Raw genomic sequence first — 21055 nt, forward strand, 5'->3', positions numbered from 1 at the left:
TGCTGCTTCTGTGCCAAGCTGTATAGTAAACATCCCATTATGAGCAGGTGGACGGACACATCTGTGAAGAACAGATGTGACTAACAGCCATGTCATCCCTAGAGTTATATGGCCTTTAGTATTGAGCTGGTTGGACAACTCGAATACAAAGAACTAAAGTGCAACCCGATACTCCCATTATTCTTCTCCCTTCAAGAGAGCTTTTCATTTTTTGTTTATTTTCTCTTAAAAGAAAAAATGTTTTGAAGGAATCTGAGAGTCAGTGAATGTGATACTAACAGTGGCGGTAGTTCACATTCATCAGTGGACTTTCCGTCCGGTTCCTGTTTATACATCCTGTATGGATAGAAGAGTCAGAAAGGCAGTAAGGCACTGACTCACTCTCTCTAGTGTGCTATATCGTGCTCTTATTCTATCTTTCCATGCTCTCACGCTCTCATCCACCCCCTCTTCTTCTATATGTAGGCCAAGTTAAAAGGAATGTGGAGAAAGAGGAAGAATACAAGACGTTTCTTAAGCTTTTCAGTGTGGTGGTGTATGTAAGGACATCAGAATGGGAACATGTGGAGTGTTCTGGCTGCCATCAGGAAGCGCCGTCCCTCAGGAACACTAACAATGAGGCTGATAAAAGCAGCATGGCTCACATTTCCTCCACGCACACGTGGGGGGAAAAGACTGGAGGAGGGGAGTCACAGGACTAGAAACACATCCTTTCTTCCTCTTCTCCTCTGCCTTGCTTCTCAGCAGAGCTACGGACTACACAACCATGTGACAAACCACATGATTGATATTGTGTGCCCGAACGGAATGGTGTGAGTTTGTTATTGACCTGCGAAGATGTGTTTTTACAGGGGGGCTCAGCTTGATGAATTTCTCTTGGTTGTGCTAACACTGAAGCTAACTCAATAGCATAGCAACTCTAGCTCCTACTAACTGATATCCTGTCTTCAGAATAACATGCCCTCAGGCAACATTTGTATTCTTATCCCTCAACCTCTGAGTAGATCACATTTCCATATAATAAAGACAAACCTAAATCAATATGAACTGGCTCACCTGAATATGGTCCAGTCTTTACTTATGGTTTTCTTATTTAATTGCATAATTCCTTCCCTGGAGCTGCACATGACCCAATTAGGTCAGCTCATCTAACTTTTATGATACTCATTTATGAGAATAATAATGGTAGCATAATTGATCCAAACCACTGTGGTACCATTAAAACCATATCTCTACTCTAGTTTAGGTATGGGTAATGACGGTTGACTAATCTAGTTGTCCAAAAACCAAATAGATCCCTTTGAAAGCATCTTTATGTAAACCCCACCTAAGAAAAACATCGGATTATGTTCAGTTAAACCGAAACCAGTCCAATTATAAAGGAATTCATAAAAAACAAAGAGCTGATTAGTGGTTTGGGCAACCCACCAATCGATCGTGAAAATATGTAGTTTTGCACATTCATACTTATGTTACAGTTTATAATTATCTTTGGACTAAAAGAGTAAAAAAAAATCCCAGCCAACAATAATAAATAAATAAATAAAAACATGAACACATTTTACTAGATCCTTCCTCAAAGTGCAATATCTTTGTAAATATACTATCATAATTAAACACAAACTAAATTTTTTTTGTGGAAAACCTATAGAATTAAATGGAATGGATTTAAACGAAGTTAGACAGAGCGCTACACTCTTATTCGCAGCTAAAGGCATATTCAAATTAGCCAAAACATTTAAAAAACAAATACAGTTGTGGGATGTGTAGAACATGCAAAACATGCAGATCCCAGAAGCAAGAGTTTGTGGCATCTGATATTGGGCTGACTTTCCAATCTTAAAGGTTAAACTTTACTACCGACCTTGCGGTAGCCAAAGCACCACAGTTTTGTTACATCATCACCATATTAAAGCTCTTAAGGTTTGAGTCAGGCTTGATAGAAACACTTCCCACCACACAATAGGAGATTAAAACCTGAGGCTTTGAAGGCAGCAAACAGCATGCTGGTGATGGGAGCACATCCCTAAAGCCTGAAGCTCAAGATGTCAAACCTCCGCTCCACTAAATGAGAACACTTCTCACTGGGGTGTATCTGGAGGGGGAGGTGAACAGCTCTCAACCACAATGTCAGAATCTAACAATCAGGTGCTGGGAATTGTGCGTTTGCAGTAGTGTGTTTGTGTGCTGCGTCTGGTGTGGGGTTACAAAATGCCTCGCCTGTAATCACTGAACAGTGAGTCACTGCTTCCTCAGCTGAACTCCTGAGTGGCACACTACACTCACAGTGTCCTACGAACCTGTGATGTCATTAAAAATCACATAGCACACACATTTTCAGTCAGTGTAATATTTGTAAACCATTGTCATTCTTTTATAGATACTGGAAGTAGTGCTGCACAATTGATCTAAATGAAACCGAAATTGCGATATGGCTTAGTCGCTTATAAAGTGCATTTGGGAACGTAACGCGATAACCATCTTCCCAAACTTGTAACGAGAACGAGCAATTATAAACTGTTATCAACAAACTATATAAGCTTTAAAGGCAGTTCTATGCCAAAATAAAAGCTTGATAGTTTAACATTTGAAATTAAATAATGACAGCCATAAATTCTTGACTAAAACTAATATTAGTGGTTAAAAGTACTGATTTCGATACCAAGTTGGTACTGAAATTTAAAAAATGTGACACTTTGAACACTGTTGAGCGGATTTGTAAACACCACTGATTGGCCATTGTGTTCACAAGCTCAACATTTATGTCTGTGATTGGCTACAATGATCAACGCACGGGAATTGTGCAAAATGTTTGAATTTGAAAACGTTTTGAAAGCGGGAGCAGAGGGTCTGAAAGCTTTCAAATGCTCCCGTGTGTATCTGTGTTAGCGCTCGGTGAAGAGCGTCATTGATGTCTATTTACAGCATGTTTTTGAAGCGTTGATCATTGTAGCCAATCACGAACATATCTGATGAGCGTGTAAACACAATGGCCAATCGGAGGCGTTTACGAATCCGCTCAACAGCGCTCACATTTTTTACATTTTTACAATTATTTACTTTTCACTGTTGACTCCCTTGTCGCTTTGCTAACGTCATATCCACCCTTCTCTGATTGGTTTACTCCGCTTCCTGTTTGCTCGGATTTACTCTGCCCTAGAAATCGAATTGATTCAATGACCGACCAGACTCATCCGCTGGTACAGTGGTGAGGCTGGATTTTCCAGGCAACCGACTTGGTACCAAAGTTGGTACTTTTGACAACATTAATATGTTAATTTTTTTTTTTTTTTTTACATTTTTCTTATTTTACAGTGAAATACAGTATTACAATAGTAATATATCTTATTTTGTTTAATATTTTATTTAATAATAATCATCGTAATAAATATTTATTATTTTTATGTTTTATTATATTTATTTATTAATTATTATTATTTTATAGTAATATATTGTGCAGACCTACAATCAAGAACAGCAAACCTGGAGCTTTCAAAATATAAATAAATAAATCATAGCTGTAATTTTTCTAAGAAAAATCACAATTAAATTCCCCAAATCATGCAACCCTAATATAAAAATGCAGTTACTCTGATGCACACTGCAGAGGAGACGATTATAGTGTAATATAATCTGATCCGATGATAAACCCACTCTCTGGTGCAGATTTAAGATTGACCCTGATGCCCTGTTTAGGGTTTCATTGCGGTTTATCCGTACTAAATCCTAAGCTACATGTTAGCTTCACGTACACTCTCACTGAGTAGTACGATGTGTAGAAGATAGAGATTTAAGAGCATTTGAATTAGTGAACATCCAATTCAGATCATATCAGACAGATATTAAACATGGTAGGCGGTAGTTGATGTCCCTGTGGTGGTATAGGCCATCAGACACAACCCCATGCACACAGCAAGGGGGTATTTAGCCATTATTTCCAATTAATGGACATTGGCAACAAAATGACAGTGCACCACATTGACCACACATGCACAGGGAAATCACAAAGGCAAAAACAATCAATGTTCATCACAAATTCAGGCACGAATGAAGTCTCATGGTGCAGACTGACAAATGATAAAAGTCAAGGCGACTACAGGTCTGGTTTTCATGCCTGACCATGTGTGCTAAAGTACATCAGCCTGCTGACACTGCTGCCCTGCAGTGCAGACATCACAGGGTGAGCAGCACAAAAAAAGACATCCGTCACCCTGAGCCGGCAGGACCACAGCTGCCTAGATAGACACAGTCCAGTCTGCTTTGTTTACAGTCAGTAGACAGACCCCAATCACAGGCTGTGCCTCAAAACCTAATGGACTGGCTATCTAGATTCTAGACAACATTTTAAAGGGCATGCATGATGCCTAAGATAATGTCTAGGTATGAAGGTCACATCACCACAGAGATGAGGATGCCTGATGGAAGCCCACAATTTTTTTGGGTCCATGCACCAATAATGCTGTCTAGGTAAGTAAGTTCACATCTCATCAGTCTTTAGCAGCTGTAATAGGAAATTGCAACCAAAATGAATCTATGCAGCCCAGAAGTCAAAAGTTTTTGAGACACTGTTCAAATCAACATATATCTTTATCTATGCATCTATCTATCTATAACCATAATTCTATTTATTAATGCTGATGGCAATGTCCTATGACAGATTCCTATAAAAAAACAGCATTTTTTAATTAGGTTTTGAGACAGCACAATCCTTTCTATGAGGCTGGCATAGGACATTTCAAGTAAATCTAATAAAGCAAGACTTAACACAGCTGCATTGTTCAAGGATTTTAAGGATATGACCGTGATGGTCACATGCATGCAATCCTTTTAAGTTCCTGTCACTATCCACAGCAGATCTGATCATATTCAGCTGTCAGCACAGGTTAATAGCCTTGGAAAAAATGGATGAATGAGTCTGAATGGGCAGTAATGGTGACCAAGCAAAGCAAATAAGCTAGCAAGTTTAGTATGCAAACTCCTTTAAACACATTATTAGTTTCTAAAAAAAATCACCTTAAGGATGATGTTCGTCTAAAAAGATCAACATTATGAGAAAACGATGCAGTATTCCTCAAATAATATGCCTGTGTTTCTAAGGTAAATGGTTAGCAGGCTAGCTGCATTACATGAACAGTTTACACTCTGAGGAGCCTTTCACCTCCTAAAATCAGATTTTAAGAAGGATATACTCCGGTTTATGGTCACAAATCAGTGCTCTATCGTGTGTTGTAATCAGTAATCGGAAAAAATTGAAGTATAGGTGTGTAGTTAAGTAAAAAAAACAACACGTATTTAACGCATCCATCCTTCCATAGTCCCTTACAGACTGACTGAATCGGGAAGCGCGAGACCAGCTCAAAACAAGCGCGAGACGTGCGCGCGATTTACCTTGTTGGAAATCCTTTACGCTGCCGCGTTCATTAATTCCTCGCCGAAATAAAAATAAATGTTCTCTAACAACAACCACAGTAATCCAAATGGGATAAGTCCGAAGAGAAAACGTTCGCACGCCGGCCTAAATCATCTTCGAAGTCAGCATCATCCATGTCGTTGTTGTGCTCCCCGGTGAAGCTGCACAGGCGGAGCGGAGCGGACTGACAGCGGCAGTGCCAGCACATCCCATCCCATCCTTCTCCGCTCTCAACGCGCTGTTTCACAGGGACCGCTGGCCCGCGTCCAGCAAGCAAATCCGCACAACACTATTCACACACACACAAGCAGTTCCTCCACAGCAAACCCCAACCCCTCCTCCTCATCCTCCTCCTGCTGCTGCTCCTCTTCCTCCGCCTTTCCCCCGTGACACCGGAGCGGCTGTGATTGAGCAAAACGCGACGCACACACTAAGCAGCCCAGCCTGACATTGCCATCAGTTTACTTTACACCATTGTTGTTAACTAAAGCTATTAACAAAAATACTTTTAATTGAAACAAAGCTAAAATAAATTAAAATATAAATATTAGATTAATTAAAAAGAAGAAATTTTAGAAATGGAACTAGAATTAGTAACGGCAACTGACTGAAATACGCTGAAGTAGGCCTATGCTAAAGCTATTTGATACATAGGCTACTATAGTATAATAGTAATAAAAAACACTGGTTTACACCAAATATGGAATATGTAAGTGAATAAGGGTTGAATCTGTCAAAAACTTACCAATTCATTACAAAAAGTACCCTTCTAGTAGCCTTCCATGGTTTTTGGACATGCACAGTAGCTAATTCTTGGAACAAGCTTGGAAGTACTACTTAAATACCACAGATGGTATCAGATGTAGATACATGGCCAAAAAAACAGTACCATGGTAACATAACCTGTCATGTTACTGCTACAATACTTTTTGTAAAGGTACAAATACTATGGTATGACAAATTTTTTTTTTTTTTTTTAATGTACAGTAGTACTATGGCAATGGAATGTTTTTAGTTTTGACAATGCACCTGGCAATACCATATTCATTGAAATACCTTTTGGTATAATGCAAATAGTGTACATGGTATACTGTATAAATATCTTAACCATTGAATACCATGGTAAATATCAAAGTACCACAGTATTACTATCTGATACTATGACTGTAAGGAATTTTCTGCACTGTGGAAAAAAGTCCTGGTCATGTGTGTGTGTGTGTGTGTGTGTGTGTGTGTGTGTGTAGATGCTGACCAATGGCTAACAGACCCACATCTGGATTTGCAGTAGAAATGCAGAAACATTTGGGAATGGGTTGCACTCTCTTTCCCTCTCCCTGACTTCTTCCGCCCCTCAGTTTCTAATTCAGATTTCCTCTCCCATTTGGTTTGGCCAGGGTAAACGAAAAAGGATAAAAAGGAGAGAGAAATGTTTGAAAGATGCTTTTAAACTGAACCGACTGTTAGAGGGAGCTGATTTGTGTGAACTCCTTCACACAGACGTCTAACGGTCGTTTCACCGCAAAGTCAACATTGCAGAGAACTCAATGAAAACTTTTACAAAAACTGGAAGGTGTTTTCCTTGTAAGGGTCATAGCCTGCATGCATAAATTCTGCATAACGATTCACAAGAGCTATTTCTATCATTCTCAGACCTTGACATTAAAAAATATGGGTAACACTTCACAAAAGGTTTCATTTGTTAACATTTTTTAACTACATTAGTTAACATGAACTATGGAAAATACTTCTAAAACTTATTTTAAAAAGTTAATTTTAACATTTACTACAATAACTTGCAATAAACAGTTATATTTTTATTAACTAATGTTAATAAAGTTGAATAAATACTTCATCAAATGTATTGAACATTGATAGATCGTGTTAGCTTCCATTTGATGACATTAACTAATTAACTAATAACTCATCAAATGGAACCTGATTGTAAAGTGTTACCAAATGACACAAACAAAGGGATGTGTTCTTTGTGGGTTACTTTCCATTATATATTATATACTATAGTTAATTCAGAGACATTTATCACTATGTAGAAGTAATTCAGCTTGTCCATCTGTGGAAATATTGTGCAATTAAAGGATTAGTTCACTTTAAAATGAAAATTACTCCAAGATTTACTAACCCTTAAGCCAGGTGTATATGACTTTCTTCTTTCTGATGAACACATTCGGAGTTATATTAATAAATATCCTGATGCGTCCAAGCTTTATAATGGCAGTGAATGGGACCAATGAGTATGAAGCTCAAGAAAGTTCATCCATCCATTATAAACGTACTCCACACAGTGGCTTCAGGGGGGTTAATAAAGGCCTTCTGAAGCTAAGCAATGCGTTTGTGTAAGAAAAATATCCATATTTAACAAGTTATGAAGTAAAACTTCCGCGAGACCGCCTTCCATATTCAACTTACGAAAAAAGCATAACTGATGTACCGCCAGTTACACTTTTCCGTATTTTGAATACAAAAGGCATAGGACATAGCGTAGCGAGAGTTTTACACTTTCTTCGTAAGTTTAATACGGAAGGTGGTCTGGCGGAAGCTAGATATTTTATTTTACACCTAGGATGACTTAAGGGTTAAAGTGAGTTTTAAAGTGAACTAATCCTTTAATTCACAGTAATTCACTCATGTCTTCAGAAACACAAAAGCAAAGACAAAATAATAGAAGCAAACATTTTCTGTATCAGTTAACATTTTTGAATGACATTTTTCAAACTACACACAACATGTAAAAGTTCTTATGAATATACAAGTACATTAATATTTATGCATTATTAGTTCATTGATGCGTACTGGTAATTTAGGTAAACACTGTTTTGTTTATGATTTATAAAGTGACCTTTAAACCCCAGATGTAAAAAGAACCCAATTTCAACCATGTAATAATGTGAAAATCCTTTTAGTTTTTAAAAGCGATGCTGTAAAAGTTGCATCTCTCTACACTGGGCCATAATAAAATATCCCCATTGCATTGTCTTACAATGATATAGCCTAGAATTTCCACAGCCTTTGGTTTAACGATTTTCAGCCTTGGTTTAAACGCACTTGAACGATGGAGAGAAACACTGCACTGAGGGTCAGGATTTTCCATCTCTCTTCATCACTCTCTCACGCATACTCATGGGAGGGCCTTTGAAAAGTAATTGAAAAACACTCCAAACATAATGCAATTAGGCTGCAGGCTTACATTTCATTATTATCTGACTGCTGGTGATAACACCATCAATAAACAAACACAAGTATCTGAAGTCAATCTCAATGTATTTGTTGAATTTGATGACAGTTTGATCGTTCATCTTTTATTTAAATCGTTATTGAGGTCATAACGAAGGTGGTGCGAGGTGAGCGAGTGTTACCGCTGCAGATTTTGGACCCCCAGCCACAGCGGAAATACTACTGTCCAATTTAAACAGTCCCTCATGATCTCTCTGCGCTCTCTAATACATATTTTAACTTCATTTATTGGCTCCTTCCTCTGGGCACAGGTCCCAACAGTGTTACAAGAGCTCGTTGTTTAAAACAGGCAGAGAGTGTGTATTTCTGTGCGTGGATGGAGGTGAACATTTGTACAAAAGGAAACCCTTGATACTGTGGGGGCGTTTCAGAATAAATGAGAATATCCAGGCTCACACGACTGTGACTGGGGAGAGAGAAGTTCTAATATAAACTTCTGAAAGACCAAGCCCAACTATGTCTGCCAGACCAAAGCGCACAATTTGTTTAATACGTACTGTCTTTTGTGTCTCAATCGTACAAGAGGAAAAGACTGCGATGTTCTCGGAAAAAATCAAAGGCTGAAATTTCCTCAAAATGTATAAAAATATGGGAAATCGACCTCTCTTGCCGTCTCTGGCTTTCTCTGTGCAGGAAATGTGGTTCTGGTTAGGAGTCTCTGAGTTTGGTTATTTTTGTCTCACTGCCTCAGGCTCAGAGACAAAGCAGGGTGTATGTGTGTGTATATATCGAGGGGTTTGTTATTTTTTCGGAAAGCGGTCACACGGGTCACCCTTCTACTTCTGCGGACATAAGGACAGGTTGTATGGCTGACGTAAACCAAATTGGATAGAGGAAGGATCGAATGCTATTTGTGTGTGTGTGTGTGTGTGTGTGTATACATGTAGTGAGGTTGCAGCTAGTATGTGGCCTGTAATGTCTGAACTAGATGTAAACAATGCTGACCTATAATTGAAGCAAGATGGAGTTCATCCCTTGTCCTGCTACTCACATTCACACACAGACTTTCATTTTTGTCACTATTTCATTGTGCACTTTGTATTCGTCAAAGAATCCTAAAAAAAAAAAGGAAAATGGTTTCCATAAAAAACCAGCATCACTGTTTTCAACATTGATCATAATAAGAAATGTTTCTTGAGCATTAAATCATCATATTAGAATGATGTCTGAAGGATCATGTGACACTAAAGCCTGGAGTAATGATAAATTACATTTTAAAATATATTAAAACAGAAAACAGTTATTTTAAATTGTAACAATATTCAGACTCCAAATTTGTGAACGGTAGTGTATAAAGGATTATAAGGTGTCATGTTTAAAGGGTTAGTTCACCCAAAAATGAAAATTATGTCATTAATGACTCACCCTCATGTCGTTCCAAACTCGTAAGACCTCCGTTCATCTTCGGAACACAGTTTAAGATATTTTAGATTTAGTCCGAGAGCTTTCTGTCCCTCCATTGAAAATGTATGTACGGTACACTGTCCATGTCCAGAAAGGTAATAAAAACATCATCAAAGTAGTCCATGTGACATCAGTGGGTTAGTTAGAAGTTTTTGAAGCATCTAAAATACATTTTGGTCCAAAAATAACAAAAACTACGACTTTATTCAGCATTGTCTTCTCTTCCGGGTCTGTTGTATATCCGTGTTCACAACTCCACAATGATGCTGCTGCTTCTTCTTTCCTGTTTTACGGCGGTTGGCATCCAGCTTATTGGTGCATTACTGCCCCCTTCTGCTCCGGACAGTGACGCTGATGACGTGTTATCTAGTGCGCCCGAGCTTCGTTTACAGTCTGAGGGAGACGCACGCTGTATTCAAGCTATTCTACATTGTTTGTATTTTGGTATTGCTATATTTTTTAAAATGGTGCATAAGTGTGCATGTCGCGGATGTCCCAGAAGGGGGCGGTAATGCACCAATAAGCTGGATGCCAACCGCCGTAAAACAAGAAAGAAGAAGAAGAAGCAGCAGCTTCACTGTGGAGTGAAAGCGGATATACAACAGACCCGGGAAGAGAAGACAATGCTGAATAAAGTCGTAGTTTTTGTCATTTTCGGACCAAAATGTATTTTAGATGCTTCAAAAACTTCTAACTAACCCACCGATGTCACATGGACTACTTTGATGATGTTTTTATTACCTTTCTCGACATGGACAGTATACCGTACATACATTTTCAATGGAGGGACAGAAAGCTCTCGGACTAAATCTAAAATATCTTAAACTGTGTTCCGAAGATGAACGGAGGTCTTACGGGTTTGGAACGACATGAGGGTGAGTCATTAATGACATAATTTTCATTTTTGCGTGAACTAACCCTTTAAGTTCTGTTTCTCTGTCTCTGTTTAGTTTTAGTCTTGTTTCCACCAAGCGAGAAGGTACTGTACACTACGGTACACAATTATTTCCGTTTCGATTGTCAGAAGTTGTGAATGGTACCAAAATACCGAACCCTACCATATCACTTTTTTGGGACCTAGCACAGTAGTCCAGTACCTAAAGTGTGGAACTAGACTCACTGCAGAATGTTGATTGTTGACAGAGAGTTATCACTTGCGCGTGCTACAAGGGGAATGACAACACAAGAGGCGCCATTTTTTAAATTGAAACACAATACCGTTGCAACACAATGTCGGCGCGCAGCAAACAAACAACCGTATGCCGGAAAGAAAGAATAAGATCTGCTGTATGTCCTCCATTGTTGTTTACGGTGTTGCTTTCTTCTTTGTGCGAGAATGATGTAGATTGCTACTTTCTGGCATACACCACACCTACTGTTGGAAGTGGAAACGCAAGCCGGATCGGGGTTTACCATTCCAAATCGTACTGTACTGTACCGCTCAGTGCAAACAAGCCATTCGTTTTTTGTTTGTCTGAGTTTAGTCAATCATCATTTGCCACAGTCCCTTATTAGTATCTCACCTGTTCCCTGTTCCATTGACTATCATCCTCTGTGTATTTAAGCCTTCTCTCTTCCTTCGCATTTAGGAGATATAAGCATTCAAAACTTGCAGTCTCTCACTTCCGCTAAAATGGATCATGGATTTTCATGACATCATCGCGGACTTCAGCTTCTCATCAGATTTTCTCTCCAATCAAATGCTCTCTAGAATCTAAAGCGTCCCGCCCCCTACATTATAAGTAGACGCTGAAGCTGCAGCTGAAATCAGTCACTTGTTTACACATTTACTATTTTCTACATGGTAAATGGCACATAGTGCACTATATAGGGGACAGGGAACGATTAAGACAGTGTAAATATGCTTTCCATTGAGGCGAATGAAGTCTGGTTTCACGTTAGTGTCACGCGAACCTGTCACAGGTCCAGAGACACGATAGCAGGTCATATCCGTGAGTCGGCGGAGACCACAAAACTTATCGGGCCCATTTGAATTCTGCAGATTGCTGTATTTTCAAGTGATATGGAGGAGATTAGGAGGAGAAACGGTTAGAGATTAGAAGGAAACTGAGGATTTACTGAGCTCAACGATGTGTGACATAAACAAAAAGCTATTGGAAGTTTAAAAAAGGGGAGGAGCTGTTCAATATGTCCCACCCTGTCTTCCTGCTTCAGTTGAAATTACGTCAACACACTGAATAATGCTGTGCGTTCCAAGGCACTTCAGTGGGCCTTTGAACTTCAGACACTTGAAAATGGACCATTAAAGAGATAGTTTACCCATAAATAAAAATGTGCTCATAAGTTACTCTTCCTCATGTTGCTCCTTTCTTTCTTCCGTGGAATGTTTACACTGACTGCACTTTCACATACAAGTACAACAAAAGCATATAGTAAATACAGGCCATAAATCTTCTGTGTGTTTCATGCTACAGTCACAAAATTTCCTTTCCATAAAACAGGCTCTTATATGTGCCATGTTCTCATCATCTTCAGCTCAGGGGCTGGGGGTGGACAAGCCACGGGGCTTTGGTGGGGTTTGGTGTTTAGGGTGTAGGATGTTGGCTGTGGGTGGAGGTTTTTTTTTTTTACGAATAATCTTAGTGGTTACAAACCTCCTTTAAATCACATCAAAGATCCCCCACAGTCACTGCAATGAGCCCTGTGTTGATACTGAATTTGTGTAATTCTATATACAGAGCCTACACAGATCCAGGTGTGAATGAGGTTAACAGCAGATATTTATGGTATTTTCCTCATGGGAAAGTCGTAGATCTATTCGCCGCTGGTCATGAATAAGTTTTCGATCTTGTGCACTGTAAAATAGTTATCCAACAACGTATTTGGGATGGGCACCAAAGCACCTGTGTCTGTAGAGTGGTGTATGCTATTGGACAACTGAGGATCATAACTGCGCTCAGATGTATGTGAGAATGTTATTGAATGGTCTAAAGAGACTTGTAACTTCTCTACATATAGAGGCCAGTGCAGAGAAGCACAAAAAGACCGGGATTGACTCTTTTTGTGCCTCATGTTAGCGTGTGTGTGTGTTATGAGAGAAGAAAATGTGTTTCCAGTTAAATCCAGGGGGAAAAAAAGCAACACTACCCACATGTAAGCACTTCAAACGTGTGTGAGATCTCTCCTGCTGTAATTTCACTGCAAAGTTTTTCTCCCATCTGGCCTGTACAATATACACACACACAGACACAACCTAAACATCTAAAGCTTCTAGCCTACTAACACACCCACACACACAAATATACCCCACCGTATACATTGGAAACACATGGGATAAATAAATAAGATAAACAAGACCAGATAAACAGCACTTGAGTCGCTAAAGTTTACTGAAACTTACTGGAACATATTCATCTATAGATTTAGTTCAAGTTTTTCAATGTTTCTGTGTAATTGTGTTGAAAGCTGAGTCATTCTGTTCTCAGGCCTTTTTGAATATTGATTGAGGGTAGAACACTGAATGCAAATCCACCTCTGACAAAAATAAACCAACCCTGCTGTGACTGTGAATGTGAATGTGTATGAGAGAGAGAGAGAGAGAGAGAAAAAGCTTAGAAAGAGGTTGTATCTAGACAAATATGAACATGGTAAGTATGAATTCAGTAAGAAAATCATGTTATAGGTATTCTTTATTATTTTAGACACTCTCATGGTAGTGTGATATGCTTTATAGACTAGGCCTACTTGCTGGTAGGTTTTTTAGTGACTCTTTCTGTATGTTACATCACTCCGCCAGTAGGTGGCAACAAGTGAGTCACTGGCTATTTGTAATCCATTTGTAATCGGATTGACGGAAGGGGTGGTTTATTCCTTTTCTAATCCGATCCAACAGCAAAAAAAAAAAATACCATGTAAACGCCTGAATCCGACTACTTTCTCAATCGTATTCAAAAGTCTCTGGAGCACATGCGTAGTGCAATGTTGACACGCATTACGCAGTGCGCAAATTCAAGTTCACGTCTTTAGTTGTTACGATGTATACCAACAGGCAGTGGCGTAGCTTTATCCCTTCGTCACAATATTGGGAAATCGTACTGATAATATAACTATAACTGTATATAACTGTATATAACTGTCTTAATTTATTCCATTATTTCTCTTGTGGATGTACATGGCTAGTGAAACAAATAAAAATAATAGTGTTTCATGTAAACAGGGTTTTTTTTTTTTAAAGTCAGTGCTTGAAGTAAAGCTGCACTTAATTTTCATTGATGACAATATTATAGCCTACACTCTTAATAATTTTATAGGCCTATAGTTCATTGTATAAGACCTAAAAAAAATTTAAATAGCAAATAGCCTAATCTTATATTATCCTCAGAGCACGTCAGTTATGCGGTGATGCGCTATGAAATTATTGCGGGGCAAATTTATTATAATATTTATTTAATAATGAAAGAAAGGAGCCTAACCTAGTAATGCAACAGGCTTACATTAAATGGAAATTCCAAATCCTCTTAATTTTGCCAAGATTTGGTGCTTTTGACAATATCTCTGGCTATCGTTGATACATGTCGTCTGTTGACGTAACTCGGGTTACCGCAAGAGTGATTGATATGACGTCACACACACAGAGCACGTGCGCAAAAGTTATAATCGGAATGTATATAAAACACATAAACGGATATTTAAATCAGATTACAATGTTTAGAGTACATGTAAACAGATCTGCAGTCGGATTCAATTAATTCGGATTGACGAAAGTGCATGTAAACGTAGCCACTGAATCAATCGATTTGTTCAAAATATTCAGAGATGAATCAGTCTTTATAAGTGATTCAATGAATCATAGACTCAACTGATTTATTTAAAAAAAAAAAAAAAAAGAAGCTGATTCATTTAGGAACAGTCAAATGATTCATGAATCATTCACCAGAGTTGGGTATAACGGCTTACATAGTAACGATAACGCAGTAATGTAACGCATTACATTTTAAATTTATGTAATTTGATTACAGTTACTGATGTCAATAAAATTACGTTACTTGCGTTACAAGAAAAAAAATTAGGTAAAGTGCATTTCTAAAGAAATCACGTTTGGCATGGATGCGTCATTATGAATCACCGGAGAACGCGTGGAGGAGGATATCCTGCTCCCAAGACGAGCGCGGTCCAACCTCCTAAACAAGCTAGACTGGATTTTTAGCCGATTTGTTCAGGATCGGAAGAGAAGGTAACTTCTGAACAATACTGTTTTCAAATGTTATTATAAATGTGAGTAAATTCGGAGGCTGATGTAGACTATAACTGTGCGTCGGATAGCTGGAGCTGTCACAGAAACGGCTCAACACGTGATAAAACTAGGCCTACTTTTATCCTACATGTTATTTTATAAAATAATATTAATAATAATCATAATGACTTTATTTTGTAATCATACATAGGCCTGTTTTCATACTTCTGTAATATTTTTCAGTCAATATTAAATTACAGAAAGAACTATGAGTTTCAGTTTGTTGCGTATTTTTGTAGGTTTCAAAGTAACTTGAATGTAAAGTAATTAGTAATCTGATTACTTTCTACATGCAGTAATCAGTAATGTAATCAAATTACAATTTTAATGTAGTAATTTGTAATTTGTAGTGGATTACTTTTTTTGAGTAACTTACCCAACACTGTCATTCACTCAACAGATCAAAAATGCTGATTCTTTCAGAAATGAATCAAATGACTGTCTGTGAGTGATTCAATAAATCCTTCACTTAACATATTAATTAAAAAAAGGCTGGTTAATTAAGAAACAAAGCGAGTTACTGTCTTTATGAATGAATCAATAAGTCAATCACCTCAATTGATTCATTGACACTGTTTCATTCAGGATTGTTTAAAGGGTTAGTTCACCCAAAAATGAATTTTCTGCCATTAATTACTCACCATCATGCCGTTCCAAACCCGTAAGACTTTCGTTTATCTTCGGAACTCAAATTAAGATATATTTGATGAAATCTGAGGGTATCCGAACCACACAATGTCATTGCACCTTGAGGTCCAGAAAGGTAGTAAAAACATGGTTAAAATAGTCAATGTGACAACAGTGGTCCGAATGGCGACTCAGTATTGGTCGGCACCTGCATCAGCATCACATGCATGCGTTGTGGTGCTCACATGTTCAGCTTCGGCCAATACCGAGTCGGCGTTCGGACGTAAACAAGGAAGCCTGCACTGTGTTCACTACATCAACTACGTATGACAACAGTTCAAAATTTTGTACAAAGTTGTTATTTTTGTTTTTTTTGGCGCACAAAAAGTATTCTCGTTGCTTCATAACATTAAGGTTGAACCACTGAAGTCACATGAACTATTTTAACAATGTTTTTTTTCTACAATGTTTGCCTATGTATGGTTTAGATAGCCTTGGATTTCATCAAAAATATCTTAATTTCTGTTCTGAAGATGAACGAAGGTCTTACGGGTGTAGAACGACATGAGGATGAGTAATTAATGACAGAAATTTCAATTTTGGGTGAACTAACCCTTTAAAATGACATATAACACCAATTTTTAAGGCCTTATATTTATGAAAAAAAGCTAAAATGAGAAAAAAACATTTTCTGCCAAGCAAACATACACACATATGCTAGAGTTATGATTTATAATGCAAATTTAGCTGAGCCAAAAGCCTCCCATTCAATGAAAAAAGCTTTCAGAAAAGTTGTGTTATAACTGCCACCAGTCATAGAGAACAAAGAAAGTGTGTAAGTCTGTGCGTAACATGAACATCGCTGACTCAGGACCTATGAATCGATAAATGAGATCTTCTCTCCTCTCACATGATTATGTGTGTCTTTAATTGTGTGTATGTCAGCACAATCCTCTGAACGAGTCTCCGAGAGTGTGAAAGTGTGTGTGTGAACTAGGACATAAACCACAGCGAGTATATGAGTCAGTAGAGCAGCAAAAACGATCACTCACACACATCACAAGACAGAGAGAGCTTACAGCATCACTTACAGCAATAGAGTCTATTTCTGCTCCAGCCTCTTACACTCTGACCACAGACCACATCACTGCTCTCACCATATACAGCCATTCTGTACGATCATCTTCACGGGCCGTGTATGTTTGTGTGTGTTTAATAAAGGGCTCTCCTGGGAATCATGATCTACTGAAGAGGAAACCTTATCTAGGAGAAGTCTTAAAGGAATAGTTCATGTTGTTCTATGATTCTGTGGCACTCAAAAGATGTTAAATGTAAAATATATGTAAAATAAAATGTTAGACAGAAAAGGTCATGCTGCTATTTTCTTTATTAACTGTTACGGATGCTGTCCAAACATGACCAAAAGCACTATATTAACTGCAGCAGAGTGGGAGATTTTCCGTAAATAATCAGTGAATTTAGTCTGTTCCTCATATAATCCTACTTGGAATTAAGCGCAGACTACTTTTATGTTTTTTGTTTTCTTTTCCCCCCTCGGAGCCTGATTGAAATGAGGGTGAGTAAATGATGACATAATTTTAATTTTTGGATGAACTATTCCTTTAAGCATAATTGCAAAAACATTCTCTCTATTTCTATCACTCACTCTCAGAGTCGTCGAACTGTTTTCCCATGCTGTGTGGAGGAATGCTTTCATGAAGCACTGTTGGCTATTTCTGTATGAGAGAAACATCTTTAGTCGGTCAAGCATTCTTGGGATTCTGGAGAAACTAGAGCAATTTGGAGTTTGTTGATAAAAGAACGAGTGAAGGAGCATTCTGGGCCACACACACATCTGCAGTTTATTAAACTGAAATGGATCTGTGAATGGACTTCAGGTGTTTCTGGATATGAAGGACAAGATAAACACACACACACACACACACTACGCTCTGCATTGACAAATGTTTTTATTCCACCAGATACAAAACAGTAAAATCATAAAGCAACCAGTTTAAATGCTGAAGTGAAGACAATTTAGTCATCACAACATATGAAGAATTTGGTTCCAAAACGCTATAAATCCATTTTGATTAATTTGAGTAAAAATGTGTTTTCTTTACCAAGAAAGCGGCAAGATGAAAACCACTATTTTCTGTAAACCACTAGTTTCAAACTTTCACATAAAAACATTAAAAATTCAAATCTAGATTTTGATTTTCAAAGGTTTATTATAAAAACGGATTATGTTTTTCCCAAAATGCAAGTCCATGACACTTTTTTTTTTTCTAAAATGCAATTAATCCATCACTATAAGTTAGTTTTCATATTGAAAATACACAATGTAAGTTGATTCACATATATGACAGCCTCTGAACTTTGTCAATACTAATCTTATATACAGGCATTTGACTAACAATACATTCATACGGAAGAGGATTAGGGCCAAGCAATAATAAAAAATTAAAACCATCTCGAGATTAAAGTTGTTAAATTTCGAGAAAAAAGTCTAAATAAAATGTTCAGAATAAACTCATTAAATTACGAAAAAAATGTCATTAAATTTCAAGAAAAAAGTCAAGATAAAATGTTGAGAATAAACTCGTTAAATTACGAGAAAAAAACTTGTTGAATTTCGAGAAAAAAGTCTAAATAAAATGTTCAGAATAAACTCATTAAATTACGAAAAAAATGTCGTTAAATTTCAAGAAAAAAGTCAAGATAAAATGTTGAGAATAAACTCGTTAAATTTAGAGAAAAAAGTCTAAATAAAATGTTCAGAATAAACTCGTTAAATTACGAAAAAAATGTCGTTAAATTTCAAGAAAAAAGTCAAGATAAAATGTTGAGATTAAACTTGTTAAATTTCGAGAAAAAAGTCGAGATAAAATGTTGAGAATAAACTTGTTAAATTACGAGAAAAAGTCGTTAAATTACGAGAACAAATTTGTTAAATTATGAGAAAAAACTCGTTGAATTTCGAGAAAAAAGTCTAGATAAAATGTTGAGAATAAAGTCATAATTTAATGAGTTTATTCTCAATATTTTATCTCGAAATTTAATGAATTTTTTGTCTCGTAAATGTATTCAGAGCGCCATTACTGTTTACAGTGTGTGGAATGGTGTCGCTGTGATTGGCTGAGCGGATATATCGCATTCTGCAGAAAAAGGAGACTGGCGTTTGTTGTTTTTTGGAAAGAAAGGGAGAAACATGACAGAATAACACGACGGATATCGCATTTTGCGCAAAATTAATAAATTATTTTTCAATACCGACCAGATACAATAATGATTTTGGCATAAACTCTTTTTTTTTTTTTTTTTTTTTTTTTTTTTGCGTTTTGGAACCTTCTACTTCATATAAAGTAGCAGTGTTGTTTTTGTTACCTAAAACAAACCATTGAATTCATCTTCAGCAATTAAAATAAAGCTATATATATATATTTATATATATATATTGTGTATATATATATATATATATATATATATATATATTAAAATATAGGCTATATAAAAAAAGCTGGAAATTAGAATTAGAAATGTTGCCTTGGCAATAGGGCTGGGTGATAAAATGATAAAATGATAATTATCACGATATAATTTTCCTGACTGCCACAGTAATTATATTTCCTACTATGGTAGTCAATGGGGTGCGAGATCTGCTTGGTTACTGACATTCTTCCAAATATCTTCCTTTGTGTTCAGCAGAACAAAGAAATTTATACAGGTTTGGAACTTCTTGAAGGTGAGTAAATGATGAGAGAATTTTCATTTTTGAATGGACTATTCTTTCAATAGTACATTTCTCACACACACACACACACACACACACACACACACACACACACACACACACACGCACACACGCGCACAGTCACAAGTACATCATTGTGTGTCACTGTCATAGTAGACTAAGTGGGCAGTTTCCACATATCTGTTTCTCTCCCACTCATTTATAATTAAACAAGCGTAAATCAATCACTTTGACCGGGCCGCTGCCCATAAATGCCCATCTCAACAGTTTCTCAAAGCTGTGATTGGTATGTTCAGGTCAGGTGTGAGAACTGAGGCCTGATTGGCTGTGTTGTGCAGGCACTGCAGACAGTGAACTTCATGACCCATCACATAATCTAACCAATACACAGAATATCAAACAGAAAGAGAGGAAATGAGCGGGACAGCTGCCCTTGACCACCCTTGATATCACTTTCTCAAACAGGAAGAAACGACATCCTTTCACACACAATTAAAGTTAATGTGAATTGTAGTTTGCAGCCCATTTTTAATTTATTAGGAATTAATTGCATCAATAAAAGTGGTAACTGCATACAGTAGCAGAATGAACCCAGGCCTGAGTTTGCTAAAACATTACCTAAACAGTTTTTACACTATTTATATCATAGCAGATCTGACTAGCTATAATATCAGATCTTACTGTAGACTACCATTCAAATGTCTGGTGTCAGGTATTAATATTTTTTATTTAGAAAAGAAGCATTAAATTATACTGACAGTAAAAAGTGACACTGAAGACTTAGAATTTATAATGTTGCAAAAGATTTCTATTTATGTTCGTTTGACCTTTCTATTCATCAAAGAAAAAATGGGGAAAAAAATGCATTATGGTTAAAAAAATATTAAGCAGTGCAACGTTTTTCAGCATTTGATAATAATAATAAATGCTTCTTGAGCAGCAAATCAGCATATTAGAATGATTTCTGAAGGATCATGTGACACTGAAGACTTTTTAAAAAATATATTCAAATAGAAAACAGTTATTTTAATAATATATCACAGTATTACTGTTTTACTGTATTTTGATGAAATAAATGCATTGGTGATAAAAGAGTTTTTTTAAATACATAAATAATTTCATTATTTCTCTCTCTCTCTCTCTCTCTCTCTCTCTCTCTATATATATATATATATATATATATATATATTTCTCATCAAATTATACATTTATAAATATTTACTAATATATTTACTTGGATATATTGCAAGTAGCGTATCTGCCACCATTGTAGCCAAAACATTTTTTTTCTTTTTTTTAATGGACATGACAAACAAAATGGCATTTTTTTCCCTTGGGAATGACCTGCACATTAACA

The 21055-nt window shown here is 37.0% G+C and overlaps 1 protein-coding gene across 10 annotated transcripts in view; it reads right to left on the bottom strand.

Annotated features, from left to right (window-relative positions):
* The window catches only part of frmd4a (FERM domain containing 4A), a 113888-nt gene that overhangs the window by 55884 nt on the left and 36949 nt on the right, over positions 1-21055 (bottom strand). The window contains exon 1 of one of the 10 annotated variants that reach the window (XM_048169018.1): positions 6156-6232. The exons of 7 other annotated variants lie outside the window; for them this stretch is intronic. The gene's annotated coding sequence lies outside the window, so the exon portion shown is untranslated. Of the gene's footprint in view, positions 1-5220; positions 5344-5388; positions 5811-6155; positions 6233-21055 lie in introns of those variants that run through there. 2 more of the 10 variants (XM_048169016.1, XM_048169017.1) reach the window with 2 other exon arrangements.

The sequence above is a fragment of the Megalobrama amblycephala genome, linkage group LG19 (genome assembly GCF_018812025.1).
Source record: "Megalobrama amblycephala isolate DHTTF-2021 linkage group LG19, ASM1881202v1, whole genome shotgun sequence".
NCBI lineage: Eukaryota > Metazoa > Chordata > Actinopteri > Cypriniformes > Xenocyprididae > Megalobrama > Megalobrama amblycephala.